The 17,453-nt window shown below is 41.5% G+C and overlaps 1 long non-coding RNA gene across 1 annotated transcript in view; it reads right to left on the bottom strand.

Annotated features, from left to right (window-relative positions):
• Positions 1 to 964, bottom strand: part of LOC311521867 — an 88,423-nt gene extending 87,459 nt beyond the window's left edge. Inside the window, exon 1 of the long non-coding RNA XR_014711987.1 lies at positions 831 to 964. This is a non-coding gene — a long non-coding RNA (uncharacterized lncRNA). The remainder of the gene's footprint in view (positions 1 to 830) is intronic.
• Between the last annotated feature and the right edge of the window lie 16,489 nt (positions 965 to 17,453).

Raw genomic sequence — 17,453 nt, 5'->3', positions numbered from 1 at the left:
GATAGAGACAAAAGAGAATGTGAAATTATATCTACCAGGTAAACTCAATACAGCAATTTATGTCTTAAATGAAAGTAAAGAACACAAGTATTGCAACGCTCAATAATACCAAAAAACAAAACAATATTAACAAATTTGACCAAATATTACATATATTTATATAGACAGATATAGATATCTCCAAAAAAGAGCACATAACCCTATAATAAATATCGATAAATTCTGCTAAAAATGAAAATTGTTACTAAAACAATTGTGCAGACTTCATGACTGGTGAAATTCACCCACCAGTGGGGGAGCTATGAAAGGATCCCAACACAGCAGTTGATGATACTGTGCTGATTTGATATGACACACACTATTCGTCTTCATAAAAGTTTCAAACTCACAAGCTACAAACTGAGATCCATTGTCATTTACTAGCCAATCTAGCAAACAACAAGGAGTGAACATTTCACACAGCTCCCTCCTCACAGACATGGAGCACAGCGACAATTTTAGTGGCACTGATGGATGATCTCCTTATGGCCATGGGAAAAAGATGAACTTCTGCAGTGACATTGCTGGATCTAGCAGCAGCCTTCCACACAGTGTGTCATTATTACCTTGTGCTCCACCAACAGAGGACAGTGCTAAGTCAGCTTCACTCTTTTCTCATAAACAAAGCCCAGAGAGTCATGGCTGATGAATGCTTCTCTGTCCAACAAGCCCTCACTTGTGACATTTTGCAAAGATCAGTCCCTTTGCTCTCTCCTTTTATAACATCCAAGACCTCCCCCTGCCCACATATACCAAAGAAGATTGTAAGGCAATATGGATTTCAATGTTACCAGTATAGTGATGATATCCAGCTGTATGCTTTCGTTTCACCTGATGCAGCCAACATCATCATCCTGTTATCGTGGTATCTGAGTGATCTAGCCTTATATATGAAAAACAGGTGGCTCAAACTCAACTCAGGCAACAGAGAGGTGATGCTGGTGGGAAGAAGAAAGAAACTTTAGGAGCCAGCCAAGATATTAACCTCATTCACTCCTGAAGTGGTCAAGTATTGTAATCTTGGAATCCTGTTGGATTCTTCTCTGCTTCTGGACACAAAGACTGTGACATTAGCAAGACATACCTCTTTCTACCTACCCATGATACCTCTAACCATCTTCACTTCTCTGCACCTTTCCACACTCAGCTATAGCTTTCTTAACTATAGCTTAATCGCTTTCTTAATAATTTCAAGTTATAATGAATAGCACCATGTTTCTATGGACCAGAAGACAATTTTGATAGATAATAGCAATAATGCAATAGGTAGCATATCTAGAGAGTTCAAAGTACTTTACAAAGAAGGGTATAATTATCCACATTTTACAGACCTATAAATCAAAGAATCATAGAATATCAGGGTTGGAAGGGACCTCAGGAGGTCATCTAGTCCAACCCCCTGCTCAAAGCAGGACCAATTCCCAACTAAATCATCCCAGCCAGGGCTTTGTCAAGCCTGACCTTAAAAATATCTAAGGAAGGAGATTCCACCACCTTCCTAGGTAACACATGCCAGTGTTTCACCTAGTGAAAAAAGTTTTTCCTAATATCCAACCTAAACCTCCCCCACTGCAACTTGAGACCATTACTCCTTGTTCTGTCATCAGCTACCACTGAGAACAGTCTAGATCCATCCTCTTTGGAACCCCCTTTCAGGTAGTTGAAAGCAGCTATCAAATCCCCCCTCATTCTTCTCTTCTGCAGGCTAAACAATCCCAGCTCCCTCAGCCTCTCCTCATTTTTGTTGTCCTCCACTGGACATTTTCCAATTTTTCTACATCCTTCTTGTAGTGCGGGGCCCAAAACTGGACACAGTACTCCAGATGAGGCCTCACCAATGTTGAATAGAGGGGAACGATCACGTTCCTCGATCTGCTAGCAATGCCCCTACTTATACATCCCAAAATGCCACTGGCCTTCTTGGCAACAAGGGCACACTGTTGACTCATATCCAGCTTCTCGTCCACTGTAACCCCAAGGTCCTTTTTGCAGAACTGCTGCCTAGCCGCTCAGTCCCTAATCTGTAGAAGTGCATGCAATTCTTCCGTCCTAAGTGCAGGACTTTGCACTTGTCTTTGTTGAACCTCATCAGATTTCTTTTGGCCCAATCCTCTAATTTGTCTAGGTCCCTCCGTATCCTATCCCTACCCTCCAGCGTATCTACCACTCCTCCCAGTTTAGTGTCATCTGCAAATTTGCTGAGAGTGCAATCCACACCATCCTCCAGATCATTTATGAAGATATTGAACAAAACCGACCCAAGGACCGACCCTTGGGGCACTCCACTTGATACCGGCTGCCAACTAGACATGGAGCCATTGATCACTATCCGTTGAGCCCAACAATCTAGATAACTTTCTATCCACCTTATAGTCCATTCATCCAGCCCATACTTCTTTAATTGGCTGGCAAGAATACTGTGGGAGACCGTGTCAAAAGCTTTGTTAAAGTCAAGGAACAACACGTCCACCGCTTTCCCCTCATTCACAGAGCCAGTTATCTCATCATAGAAGGTAATTAGATTAGTCAGGCATGACTTGCCCTTGGTGAATCCATGCTGACTGTTCCTGATCACTTTCCTCTCTTCTAAGTGCTTCAGAATTGATTCCTTGAGGATCTGCTCCATGGTTTTTCCAGGGAAAGGTAAAGTGAAAGGTCACTCAAGTTAGTAGCAGAGATGGAAACAGGGCCCTTATCATATAACTCTCATTCCTGTGCCATATTGCTGTACTTCATAGTCTGGGACAAATGAGAGGTACTACTTTTTAAACAATTATTTGGATTAAAATCCAAAATCATTTTCAAAAATTACTTACATCCAAGATGAATTTGGACCAGTATTTTAAAGCAGCTACATCCATTTCAGAGATAACATCTGGATAGGTGTGGGAAAAAATATGTTTTACCAGCATTAACTAAATACAACATTCTTCCAATATGGTGCTTTCCTGTGCACATGCCCGTCCAACAGGTCAGGTTTTCCCTTTCTTGTTCACCCACACCTCCCACTGACTTCTACAGATGTTTAGGAAGCACAAGAAATGCAGTTTTGGGCTCAGTACCTGCACAGGTGGGAATAGCTGCTATTCTACTGCAACTTAACCTTAGTCTTTTAACAGGAGAAGGCAGTTATGGAAGAAGCCAGGCCATACAAATGAACAAACTAGAACATTGAACAAACTAGAACAAACTAGAACATTCAGCTGCTATGGCTACTAAAGTCACTCACTGAATTCTTGCTTGTCAGTTTTTCATCCTCCTTCAACTATGTTATTTTCTTCTTCCATTAAGTAGTTCTAGTCTATGTAGTATATTGAAGAACCCATATAATCTGTTTTTCCAGGGCATCCTCATAAAAGTAGCTCCGACATCTCCATTAGAAAGGTTAATTATGTCAGCAACAATTTTGCTGTTCTGCATTGGACTGGGAAGTTCTAGATATACCATACAGTTATATGCTGTAGATATGTTACTACTGTAAGTAAAGTTTGCTGTCTAAACAATATTGTGTGCTGCTTTCTGAAACCAAATATTTTATTATTTATTCAGTGATAATATGTATGTTTAATTTTATAAAATCATAAGGAGCCATTTTATGGCATATTTTTATGCACTACAGTCAATTAAAAAGGCTGCCTCCTTACAAAATACATAGTGTGACCTGAAGCCCACCCTTGCAATTGTAATACTTTAGACAATTATGTTATTATTTTCTTGGATGTGCTCTCTGCAGCCGTTTGAATACTTGTGCCAGATTAATTTAGCTCTGTGTCACAAATTGGAACTGATGTGTCATTCATGTTAGAACTGTAAGTGGTAAGGAAAGATTTCATTCAGCTAAAATAAATGTAATTTGCACTAATTTCTTTCTTCCAAATGGAAGTGTTCATGACAAATTTTATTCACTAATACCTAAGCCTCCATCATGTAAGCTTAGAAAGTTTAAAACACTGTCTGCTATTAACTTATGTTCGTGCATTTTTAAATGCACACACCATAATATTTCTATCTTGCTTCGTTTCTGTTTCATTTTAGAATATATTTTGATCCCATGTTTTGTGAATGTACTGACATTAAATTGCCTTGATTTCTATAATTAGTCCAAGATTATTTTTTAAATGCCTAGTAAGATTCCAGAGACAACTAAAAAGACATTTTTAGAGGTATTCAGATGCAAACTTAGGCCCCAGTTCAGGATGATATTTAAGCCTGTGCCTAACATCAAACATAAATTATAATACCTAGCTCTTATATAGTGATTTTTATCCGTAGATCAGAAAGCACTTTACAAAGGAGGTCAGAATCATTATCCCCATTTTACAGCTAGGGAAACTGAGGCACAGAAAGGGGAAGTGACTTGTCCAAGGTCACCCAGGAGGCCAGTGGAAGAGCCGGGACTAGAACCCAAGTCTTCTGTGTCCGAGTCCAGTGCTCCATCTGCAAGGCTGCACTGCCTCTCCAGCTGCTTAAAATGAAGCACCTGATTCTCATTTATACTAAGGCTGTGCACTGCAGAGACAAGAGAGGTGTAAAGTGGCCTTAGTATAAAAGAATCAGGATCAAGCAGGTGCTTAAGTACCTTCCTGAATCAGGGCCTCAGCAGAAAGAATTTAAGAACACAATTGTCCACAATTAAACAAACAAATTAAACGATGGCTCTTTCTTAACAACCTGTCTGTAGCAGAGGATTTGATCTTCCTCCTATATATATTCATTTATCTTCCATATTAATTTTAGCCATTAAAAGAGTATGTGATAGAAGTCTCTCTATGCCATAGCATACACAAGCTCTGAAGAACTAACATGGTGGGGGGAGAGAGAAATGGGGATGTAAATCAGAATCTTGACCCTGCAGTAGGTTTCTTAAATAGAGAAATCACCATTATCCTAGTAATAGGATGAAATTTAATAGTGAGAAGTGTAAGGTCATGCATTTAGGGATTAATAACAAGAATTTTAGTTATAAGCTGGGGACACATCAATTAGAAGTAACGGAGGAGGAGAAGGACCTTGGAGTATTGGTTGATCATATGATGACTATGAGCCGCCAATGTGATATGGCTGTGAAAAAAGCTAATGCGGTCTTGGGATGCATCAGGAGAGGTATTTCCAGTAGGGATAAGGAGGTTTCAATACCGTTATACAAGGCACTGGTGAGACCTCACCTGGAATACTGTGTGCAGTTCTGGTCTCCCATGTTTAAGAAGGATGAATTCAAACTGGAACAGGTACAGAGAAGGGCTACTAGGATGATCCGAGGAATGGAAAACTTGTCTTATGAAAGGAGACTCAAGGAGCTTGGCTTGTTTAGCCTAACTAAAAGAAGGCTGAGGGGAGATATGATTGCTCTCTAGAAATATATCAGAGGGATAAATACCGGAGAGGGAGAGGAATTATTTAAGCTCAGTACCAATGTGGACACAAGAACAAATGGATATAAACTGGCCACCAGGAAGTTTAGACTTGAAATTAGACGAAGGTTTCTAACCATCAGAGGAGTGAAGTTTTGGAATAGCCTTCCAAGGGAAGCAGTGGGGGCAAAAGATCTATCTGGCTTTAAGATTAAATTTTATAAGTTTATGGAGGAGATGGTATGATGGGATAAGATGGTTTTGGTAATTAAATATTCATGGTAAATAGGCCTAATGGCCTGTGATGGGATGTTAGATGGGGTGGGATCTGAGTTACCCAGGAAAGAATTTTCTGTAGTATCTGGCTGGTGAATCTTGCCCATATGCTCAGGGTTTAGCTGATCACCATATTTGGGGTCGGGAAGGAATTTTCCTCCAGGGCAGATTGGAAGAGGCCCTGGAGGTTTTTCACTTTCCTCTGTAGCATGGGGCATGGGTCACTTGCTGGAGGATTCTTTGCTCCTTGAAGTCTTTAAACCACGATTTGAGGACTTCAATAGCTCAGACATAGGTGAGAGGTTTTTCGCAGGAGTGGGTGGGTGAAATTCTGTGGCCTGCGTTGTGCAGGAGGTCAGACTAGATGATCATAATGGTCCCTTCTGACCTTAGTATCTATGAATCTATAAAGTGACAGATCTTCATTTCAATTCTCTGTGATCATTCTGGATTAGATATTAAATATAAACCCAGAGCAGGCACACTATTTGCATTCGTGCACCAACCACCAAGTTACCTCTTTTCAGCCCTTTAAGGAAACAAATATAAGCGATTACACTAATACTGTATCTAAAACCTGGGCCATTTCAGGCTGGGATTTTTACCAGTCTGGATCAACATTTGATACCCGACTTGCATAACACTGATTTTCATTTTATCAGCATGACTGAAATCCCTTCCCCTCCCCAAGCCCCCAAAAAAGAGACTACGCTGTGTCTGTTCAAAAAGCACAAAGAGCACAGAAAAATGTATTTACTAATGTATTTCTTTGATACTTAGTCTATGTCTCAGCATAACTTTGTGACACATAATAAAGAAAACTTGGAGGCTTAGATTAAAAGTAGACTTTAAGCTATTAGTGCATCTGCTTTTTTTATGATCCACAGATATTTTGAATTCATTTATAATTCATTACATGCTCATTTCTAGATAACACAGTAATATATCAGCACAACCTTCTCACTTCTCAAAATGCTATACAGAGGCTTATTTAATGGCTGCTAAGTAATGTAAAAGGTACAGTCATGAATGTAGGTGCCGTAAGATACAAACCAATGCCTCGTCCTGCAAAGGTTGCCATTTGAGTAGACTTGTGTCCATGCTGAGTCCCACTGAAGACAACAGGACTTCAGATAGAAGAAAGAGTTAATCCATACAACTCCTTTTGCTGGAACACAGGCCAAATCTACAAATAGGTGTCTGGATATTTCGGAAGCAATCTATACCTTACAGATGTTCTGAGGGATAATCAGTACAAGCATTCTTCATTCTTGTACCTCTAACAATGACTTGCCAGCCATAATGGTCAACCTCCATTTGTAAGCACAGCCATCTAGAAAAAATAGGACAGGAATTCTAGGAACACCTGATGCAGTTCCAAATTAAAACACCTTGCATAATCAGTATCAAAGCAGGACTAAGGGGATGCAAAAGAAAAGTAGGCAGGATGGCCCAGATCCAGCAAAACACTTGAGGATGTGGTTACTTTAAGCATGCAAGTTCTCCCATTGAACCCAGTTTCATGAGACTACTCATGTGGCTAAAGTTAAGCATATGTTTAAGGGCTTTGCTGGATGGGTCATTAATAATATTTCAGAGGCTGATGCAAAAAGCTAAAGTTACTCTTGTGTTAGATACAACGCCTTAGTGGGAATTTAAAACATGCACAGATAAAGTCCCTTTGAAGATATGGAGTTAAATCCTGGCTTCGTTGAAGAAAATTTTGAGAATTTTGTCACTAAATTCCATGGTGCCGAATTTCACTCTAGGTCCCTTTGGGCATCATCATTTCCTAGTGAACTCAATGATAATACTCCCATTGACGCTAAGGAGAACTGGATCTGCCCCTTTGTAAACTTCTGGGTGCCAAAAACAACTGGTGTCTACACTTCTGCTTTTTCTTATTAATTACAGCATTTCTTCTTACCAAGAAAGGATTTACTTTCATAGGGCCACATTCTGCCTTCAATCCACTGATTCCATCATTGGCACCAAAGGAGTAAAGCGTATCAAATGTAGCACAGGGTACAATCTGACCCATAATATTGGTGAATACTGTATTTAGAAGGTTAAGATAAACAACCCGTCCCATATTCTTATGCATAGTCACCTTTTAAGAATTTGGGTTCATGAACAGATTACCCAGAAGTAAGAATCAAAAGAACACTCAATCCATAATTTTAAAGTAATCTGTGATTTTACAATTAAAAAAAAAACGTTTTCCATCATGCCATTTCCATTAATTCTGCAGGTTCCTCAACAATGTTCCCAAATCACAGGCTACAACTCATCAGCACCAATTTAAACTGTATATAAGGAACCCAGGACATTGGTCTCGCTTGAATAACTAAAATACACATTTCTTCACTTATGTTCATGTAAATGACGATTTCTTGCCAGTGTTTAACTGTATAATGTAAATACATATAGCAATGCAATAATGTTTAATAAAACATTGATTCTCAAAGATTACACACCACTTCTCCTTAACCCTTTCGTTAAATATTAAACCTCATAGATTCCAAGGCCAAAAAGGACCATTGTGATCATCTAGTCTGACCTCTTAAGTCTTTCTTTTGCTGAGAATATAAAACTACCACAAGTTATTAGAATACAGCCCCCAAGCAAGTCCTCGGTTTTTCTGTTATTGAGTTACTGAGGGTTGTGATTAGGAACAAGTTGTATTCTGTGTTTACAATGGCCTTCCATAGCATTAATTAATCAAAAGTGTAAAATATACACAGGCACTCGGAGTCCATGGTGATGGGAGCCAGAATGACATTGAGAGAAGGATGCATACATACTTATTACAAATAACCGTGATAATTTAAAAGGGCAAAGAATGGTGAGCAACATTTTGTGAAAACTTTGAGACTTTTCAGAGCTACTTCTGACTTGGATAAAGTACGTTGCCCTGCCTGGCTCATGAGATCTGAAGTAACCTCATTCCTCTCTATTTCCCAGTGTAGAGGAAACTACAGGAATTAGGGGTGTTGAACAATATAATATCCATGTTCAGATGACACTGGGATTCAGGAGTTCTGACAGATGCCCTAGAAACCTCAGCAGGATTGGATATTTAAGGGAGACCACAGGTTTTTTCTCTAGCTACCAAGTTGCCTGGGAAGTCTCTGAATTCTAGGGAGTCAGTGCAAGTGGTTCAGGGGCAATAAAAGGGGAAACAGGCTGCCTTCCACCATCTTACTCTAAATGATCCCTATTTCTTTACCTCCATCCCTATTTCACAATGTCTTTAAGTATAAGTTCCATGGAAGTCAATGGGATTTAAGCACAGTTCAAATTAAACATGTACTTAGTGCTTTGCTGAATCAGTGCCATGATGTCTAAACACAACCATTGATTTTGGGGAAAAAAAGTTTTGAAAGTGCAAAATATAAACTGAGAAAGTATCCTAGGGCTGCTGAAATGCCCTCCTGGGGCACGCCACAGCATGACAAATGCTCCTGCATCAGTTTCCCCTTCAGAGTCCCCAGTAACTCCATATCAGGGTCTCTTGCTTCAATAATACACCTCCTTGGGGACAGATTATTACCAAAACATAATGCAAAATAGTCCATACCACAAGTCCCCAAACATAATCCTTTCATCACCCCAGTGTATATAGTCCTTAAAATCCCACATCCTATAGTCCATTGACATAGCGCACCACACTCCAGCAATTTCCATCACTCCTCGGCTCTTTGTCACTGTTCTTCTGACAGGACAGCCACCCCAGACCTTCCAGCTGTGGTGCAACCCCAGTCTTCCTAGCCTCTCTGCTAGCAGATCATTCCAGGGGAGCATCCCTCACTCCCTCCGGCCCTCTCACTGTATCCCTGGTGTCAGTTTTCCAGCATATAGATGTCAGCAGGTAAGCCCCTCCACTGTTCCCCTGCCTTCAGCCCTCTCCAGCCCTCATCTCCAGTTTAGAGGTCAGCAAGCAACTCCCGCTGCTGATGCTGCCACCTGCCTTCAGCCCTCTCCAGCCATGGCTCTTTGGCTTGGGGAGGTCAATCAGCAAAAGCCTCTTGCCAGTCTCCTGCCTTCAGCCTGCCCCTAGGAACTGACCACAGCTTCCTTCCAGGATCTTCCACACTCACTCTCACCTGACCTTTTCCTGACACACTCAGTCTGAGCCCTAAGGTAACCCTCACTCACCAGGTCTCTCTCTCCTCTAGGGCCCAGGTGCCCTCTTTGAAATCCAGCTGGAGTGAGCTCATCAGTCACAGGGGCACTGGCCCTGCTCTCTCTTAAAGGGACAGTGTTACCCTATGACAGGAACCATCTTAGCACAACAAAAAGCCGCATTCTTTTACCACATTTCAGCTGGTTCTTCAGCCTGGTGCTTCACAGCTTATCCAAAGAGTGAAAATGGTGCAGGAAATCACAACCTGTTGTGGCTTAAAGCTTAAGTGGAACCACTGCAGCTAGCTTTTATTTTTTAAGCAGGGGCATGAAATGTACCTACTTTCCAAGTTAATTTTTGGGGTGGCAAGATGCAGGTAATTCTGCTGCTGAATGCCTCTTTGGGAACAAATCTCACTCCCGAAAAAATTGCTACCTACTTTCAACAAAGGCTTCAGTGTTTGCATTATATCGTAAAATCTGAGTTTAATGTTTGTGAGTTATTGTAAGAACCATGTATGGTGCTGCATCTTGTTTCCACAAAACTCCTGTGGAGACAGTAATAAGATGTAAAGTTGAAATTACAAGTATTACATGTGGTAGAAACACAAACCTGCATTTAAAACAACTCAGTCTCATTTAAAATATCCTTGAAAGTTTAGAGAACCGTGCTCAAAGTACTGAGAAAACAACAGAGCCCCACAGGAGAAAAACCCCATGTGGAGAGGGTCCGATGGAGATGGTTGAAGATTATTGTTGGAAGATACAGAGTAGATGCCATGCATCTAGTCTATAGAATACGCTGCCTCAAAGTCAACTCCCTCCACCTGTGGAGAAAGCAATCAACATTACATATCCTGGTAGCCCCCCAGTATCATTCCTGCTTTACAGCTCACCATCTGTTTCAAAACACGTATTTTCTCTTTTGTCTGTACCACTTACTTCTTTCCCTCTGCTCTTATTTCTATAGGGTACGTTGTGATTCGGACTAAACACCTGCTCAGGAGTGGAACGGCAAGTCAGAAGGCCCCTTACACCTCTCTACAGGTCACTTAGGGCTAGCCTACACTCGGATCGCTACCGCGGCACAGCTGCAGCGCTGCTAGGGCAGATGCTCTATGCCGACGGGAGAGAGCTCTCCCGTCAGCTTAATTACTCCACCTCCCCAAGTGGCGGTAGCTGTATCGGCCGGAGAGAGTCTCCTACCAACATAGCGCTGTCCATACCAGTGCTTAGGTTGGTATAACTTACATCGCTCAGCGGGGTGGCTCTTCCACACCCCTGAGCGACTTAAGTTATACTGAAGTAAGCATTAGTGGGTACATGCCCTTAGCTGTTGGATTCAGGTATGCAGGAGTAAGTGGGACTACTCACAAGATTACCCTCTCACCGGAGCGTATGGACAAGGGAGAGGCAAAGTAGCAATGAAAGGGCAGAAGCCTGCTCCCTTTCCCCTTGCTTGCTGAGACAGGGCCTGGGAGCAGGGGCAGTAATTTACCCAACCCCTAGAGTGAAAGGAGGAAGCCAAGGACAAATTGTGACCCAAAAATGAGGTGCGCTGTCTACTGGTGACATTCCTAGGATGGTGTAGCACCCTTGCCCAGGGCTCTGACCCAAGTCACAATCTAGCCTTACAGAATGGTGCAATTATAACCATACATGTTTCTCCTTCTGATTTTTTTTATCCCATTCATTATATCCCCTTCACAATTAGGTTGTTAGGTATACAGAGCAGGGACCTCTCTTCTTATGGTACTGTGAGATGCCTACCACTGTGAAACAAGAATCATAATAATCTAATTCTCTGCATTATTTGAGGATACAGTTTGTGTCAAAAAACACCGTATGTCATTGTTAGTACAATAAAAAAGGTTGTATGCTTCCAGAAGACAATCCCAAGGCAAGTGCAAGAGTTCTGTTGATGCTTAATATTCATATACTCTTAGTGAATCACGAGCTAGAGAAGTTTTCACACAAGAACTCCCTCCCCACATTCAGGGCCCTGGGTCAAAGGGGGGTTGGGTGGCATGCAGTATGCAGGCCCCAAATGAGGCCACCAGACAGTAATCTTTCCCTGGAAGGAGAAAGACGAGGTCAGGGCAGTGACTCCAACTGGGAGATGCAGCTTTTAATCAAAAAATGGTCCTCTCAATCAGCAACTGGACAACACATGGGGAAGAAAGGGGTTGCAGGTCTATTTGGTCTCAAGAGAAGTCAGTCTTATCTTAGAAGGTAGGTGTTTGTGTTAGGTCATCCTGGACTGTAATAACAATCATGTGTACATTACATTCACACTAATGTGAAGGATGCATCACATACCCTAATATAGTCAAACAGGCCATGATATCAGTGCATTTGTACAAGGCCTCTAGCCTGGCCCTTTAGTTATTGTACTTTCACCACCATGTTAAGTGTCCCCATCATCCCACACACAGCCACCCCAGTCCTGTTCATCGCAGCAATTTGTCACAAACAGTTTAATAGTCCTGAGCTCAGCAGCAGTTTCAGCTGTGAAGGGTGCAGTCATCTCTCTTTGTGTGCCTTCTTCAGTTAATTACTTCACTGAAAGGCCCCTTGCAAACTAAAAAGTCATACAGCTGCAGGTCTGCAATAAAGGGGTTTTCAAAAGCCAGTGAGGCTAGAGGGCAGATTTTGTTGGCAAACTCTTTTTTTGCTGTGTTTCCCAATTTTACTCAGAAGGTGTCTGTGTCAGCTGAGCAACCCTTTCATCTGTATACTGGGAGCTTAAATGCAGTAACATTCACAGGGGAAGGTCTTGTCCCTTTCAACAAAAGGCATAGGGTAATCCAGTACTGAGGCACATACTAAGGTTGACCAAAACTGAGGAATGGTTTGCTAGTTTTAAAGGTGGAAACACACATGGTGGACAGCATAATGCATTTGCAGCGTAGTTGTAGCTGTGTTAGTCCCAGGATATTAGAAAGACAAGGTGGATGAGGTAATGTCTTTTATTGGACCAACTTCTGTTGGTGAGACAAGTTTTCAAGCCACACAAAGCTCTGAATGAAGAAGAGCTTTGTGTGGCTCGAAAGCTTGTCTCTCTCACCAACAGAAGTTGGTCCAATAAAAGATATTACCTCATCCACCTTGTCTCTCAGCACAATGCATACACAGTATATAATGTGTTGGTGCCTGAGGGAATGTCTCGCAGCTGAAGACAGCCAAGTGATTTTGCAACAGTGAGGGTACCAATTTCCCTAGGTAACCTTCCGCTAGGATTTGGTTTTAAGTTGGGTTTATTGGTTCATTAATGAAAATACTGTAGCCAATTTTACCTCTAACCTCTAATCAGTCTTTATTTGAGGCATGCCACTGCGAAGTTTGCTCTGTGATCTATCCTGTGTTTGCTTCTTTATAGCAATGGGCAGGAGACACTCAGTAAAACTTAACTACTACCTAATGCTTGGAATGGGGTCCACTTCAGTGTGGTTTGGAATGTAAATAAATAAATAGGCGGACACATGCCTTGTGGTGCATAGTTGTGAGTGTTTACAAAAATTACAATAACAACCTGGAAAGCTGTGGGATCAACTCCCTTCATATGCCAATAGTTCCTTAAATTGAGGTCATTATGGCCACTGCAAACACATAGTTCTAAGGTCTCAGCAATGTCCATCATATAATACTGAGTGTTACATCGGGGGAAAGTAGCGAATTAGCAGCTTGCCATGGTCTCTCTAATCACAAAGGATTTGTCACAGTGGTCTCCATAGAATGGAGAATGAAATTTCTTCAGGAAGGACCCTTTCCAAGAATCGCAGATCACAGGAGATGAAAGGTGCTCTCAGAACAGAGAAATTAGGTCCTGGTTACCACAAGCAGCCAAGAATTCCTTTCACATCTACTGAGCAAGGAAAAATAAACCTACTGTACAGCAGCACACAGGAGATCATTATCAATATGATGAAGACAGACTTTGAGTTACTATAGAACATCCTTTTTTGTAGACAATTAATTTGGTTGACTCTGTTGCCAAGAGATGTTTGGAGGAGAGCCAAGAGATTTATGGTAATAAATCAACAGGAAATAAAATGAACACAATTTACAGATATTGCCAGAAAGTTAGTATCCTGATGTCCTGGTTTTTATAACACAAGCTTATTTCTCATAAACATTCTGGTCACTTTTATTGAGATAGAATGTTCCTATCACAGTTGACATTGACCCTACAAATGGTCAATGCAAACTAGAGTCTTACATCTGGACAGGTAAAACGGAAAGAAGCAAGTTATGATAATTTCTGCTCAACCTAATGGGTCTTTAGCAATTGGAATGACATTGGCTCAGACAACATCTTCTGAGCGAGATGATCACAAGGTGTACCAGAGCCATAGTAAAAATGCCAACAACAACAAAAAACCCATATACTGTATGTATGTTAGTTCAAGTAGTGTCATAAATCAAACTGGGTTGCGCCTAATCAGGATCTAGCTGAGAGACCACCAGCCAAAACCCAAGTGCTACAGAAAGTGGTACAGCTCGTTTTGGAGGTGATACTTTTATTTCCTTGTCCATGAAAAAGAACGTTACAAAGTGCTGGTGTAACCCACACACCTTCTCGGTGTGGTGTTCTGGCCCATCCAGTGGCACTGAGACCACCTAGAAAGAGAGAGATAAAATGAGTCTGCTCTACCGCCTTAGCTAACAGCCAGTTGGCTTTTAGCTCATGCAGTAAGGGCTCACGCACAGAAGTCCCAGGTTCGATCCCGCCCGCCGTCGAACAGGGTCTGTTAGCATTACGCTAGGAGGCACAGTGCTAATGGAGGTGCCTCTTCAGAAGAGATGTAAAAGACAGGACCTGAGCACACATAGTCATTGACGAACTCATGACACTTTTCTAAACAGTGTGTGTGTGCCCTGGCTGGATTCTAATGTGGTTAATAACATTCTGTCTGTATAAAAAATCTCTTTATTTCAATTGAAAAAAAATTGAAATTCTTTAAAATTCTTTAATAGAATATGCTATGTGGCGCAGCAAGCATAAATATCATGTCATGTTCCAGCCCAGGAGAAAGCCAGATTTCAGAGGTTAGCAAGTGATCCCTGCATATACACAGCTTGTAAAGATCATTAGAATTCCCCTGGATGAAAGTCGTTATAAAAATGCAAGGTATTAATTAGTATTATTATAATCAGCATCAAGTATTCTCTTATTACAGCAAATGGGAGGATCCAAGAATCAAACTGCCCATCTTTCCATGCTTAGGGATGCACATACTAGCAAATGAAATAGTTAATTTAAAGTAAAAATAATATAGTTCTCTCTCCTCTACTCACATACACATTATGCAGGAGAGGAGAGGTGCTTAGCAGCATGATAAAATGATACTCCAACAGTGGCCACTTTAGGGAACTGACTTTCTGTTTCCAGTCAGTCTTTAGGTTGGCCTTATTGCTTAGGTTGTACAGTCAGAAAGTTATTTAGCAGTATGCATTATGTTCTGAGTGGGCTGAGTGCATGTAATTTATGACTGTTGCACTTTAATGCATATTTAATAAAGCTGCAGACATTTATATACCAAATCAACTGTGTCAATGTTGTTTGCTTTGGGAGGCTGGAGATGTCCCATGGCAATGCTGACACTCTTACGGAGAGATTTAAATTGTAAGACATTTCATTTGAGAGGAGAGCACTTTTAATATACTGTAGCTTGATGCAGCAAAAATAATCAGCAAAGGTTGACTAACAGGCACAGAGAATAAGAAAAATATGATAAGGCCTACAAAGAGTTTCACCTTTGCTTTCAGAAAAAAAAGCGGGGTTATTGTATATAATGACTGGCTGAAACAATCCCAAACAAAGCTGATGATTCAATTCCATTTCACTTCAGGTTTGGTGGGGGGCTGGGGCAGGAGGGAAGACGGACTCTAAAATTCCAAATGTGCTTTATTTGCCTACTGAAGCATATAAGCACAGTACTTTTTTATACAAGGGCAATCGCATCAATAGCAGTGGATTTGGTGTGTTGGTTTTTTTTAAGACACTAACATCTAGTGCAAAAGCAAAGGGTATTGCTCGGTTCCTGCATTTAGATGCAGAGACAACGGGTGGCATTTTTTCTTTTATAGTAAGAGAAATATTATTTGTGAAATTAATTGCAGTTTTAGTCAGATGCACTTATACCCATTTCCAAAAAGGATCAATGTGCATTTAGGAAGTTTCACACTGTGTCTTTTTTTTTAAATACAATTCTCTGTGCTAACTTGCACACTGAATTAAACCAAATCAGTGAAAGTCTTGGGGCAGGAGTGTTAACTGTTTTGATGGTACCATGTAAGGGCTTGGTTTAATCAACCAACCATACAGGGGGAATATCTTTCACTCTGCAAGGTAGCCTGTGTTGAAGTCAGCTTATCTATCTAGATTTTCATGCTTTTCCCATCATGACCGGTATGACTGGTTATTGTTGAATCTGACTGTATATCCTATCTAATACATAAGCTTTATTAAAACTCTTATTTTTTAAATAGATTTGACCTGCTCTACTGCATAATGTGGTAAGACACAAGGTGAATATGACACCCGCATTCATTGAGGGGCCTACCATCTGAGCTAGTAAAGGCTGTTACACTGTAAAGTGGAGAATGTTAAAACTGCTCATATGCTTCAATATGCAAGAATGCATTGACGCACACTCTGTATCTATATGGCCAGTGGTTCTCAAGCAGGGGTCCAGAGCACCCTGTGGGGCTGCGAGCAGGTTTCAGGGGGTCTGTCAAGCAGTTGCCAGCATTAGACTCGCTGGGGCCTGTGTCAGAAAGCTGAACCCACCACGTGGGGCTGAAGCCCGAGGCCTTGAGCCCCACCACCCAGGGCTGAAGCCAAAGCCAGTGCAGCTTAACTTCACGGAGGCCCCTATGGCATGGTGCCCGCCCCAGGCACAGAGCCATCCTGTCCATAGGACAGACCAGGCACTTTGGGAGGCCCCACACTTTGGGACATGGGGTCCAGGGCGGCCTGGAGGGTTAGCGAGGAGCCTGGTGCCAGCAGCAGTGAGCGACCAGGGCCCCGCACTCCCCTAGGGACAGCCCTGCCCAGGCAATTGCCCTGCTTGCTACACCTTAATCCAGGCCCTGGCTTTTATATTCAGAAAACCAGCTGTTGTGCCACAGGTGGACAATGGAGTTTTTATAGCATGTTGGGGGAGGCCTCAGAAAGAAAAAGGTTAAGAACCCCTGTATATGGCAACATAAAAATGTGATTCTAATTGCACCAATGAACTACAGTGCTCAACACGTGATATCGGTCATCCAGAATTTAAACAACTACAAATTAAACAAATTCAATTTAAAACAGCAGCAACAGGAGGAACACAAGGGGCGAAATCCTGACCACAGTGAAGTCAATATGAATGTTGTCATTGACTTCAGTAGTGTCAGGGTTTCACCCAAGGAGCCTATCTTATGTGTAATTACTGTATATTCTCAGCAAATTTGATTGCACTTACTGAAGGGAATTAATGGTGATATCCCACTGACTACAATGGGGTTTAGAATAAGGGGTCCATGCTAGAGGACTGGATTGCAGAATCAGGGACGCTGTGTCTATATGTCAGTGAAATATCATAATTTCCCACAATTGATGTCTTTCATATTCACTTTACAATTCTATCCTTTTTATTCGGCACATTTCTTCCTGTC

The sequence above is a fragment of the Lepidochelys olivacea genome (genome assembly GCF_965140295.1).
Source record: "Lepidochelys olivacea isolate rLepOli2 genome assembly, chromosome: 6".
NCBI classification, from domain to species: domain Eukaryota; kingdom Metazoa; phylum Chordata; order Testudines; family Cheloniidae; genus Lepidochelys; species Lepidochelys olivacea.
Note: the sequence above shows the minus strand (reverse complement) of the source record. Positions and strands in the feature narration are given on the sequence as shown.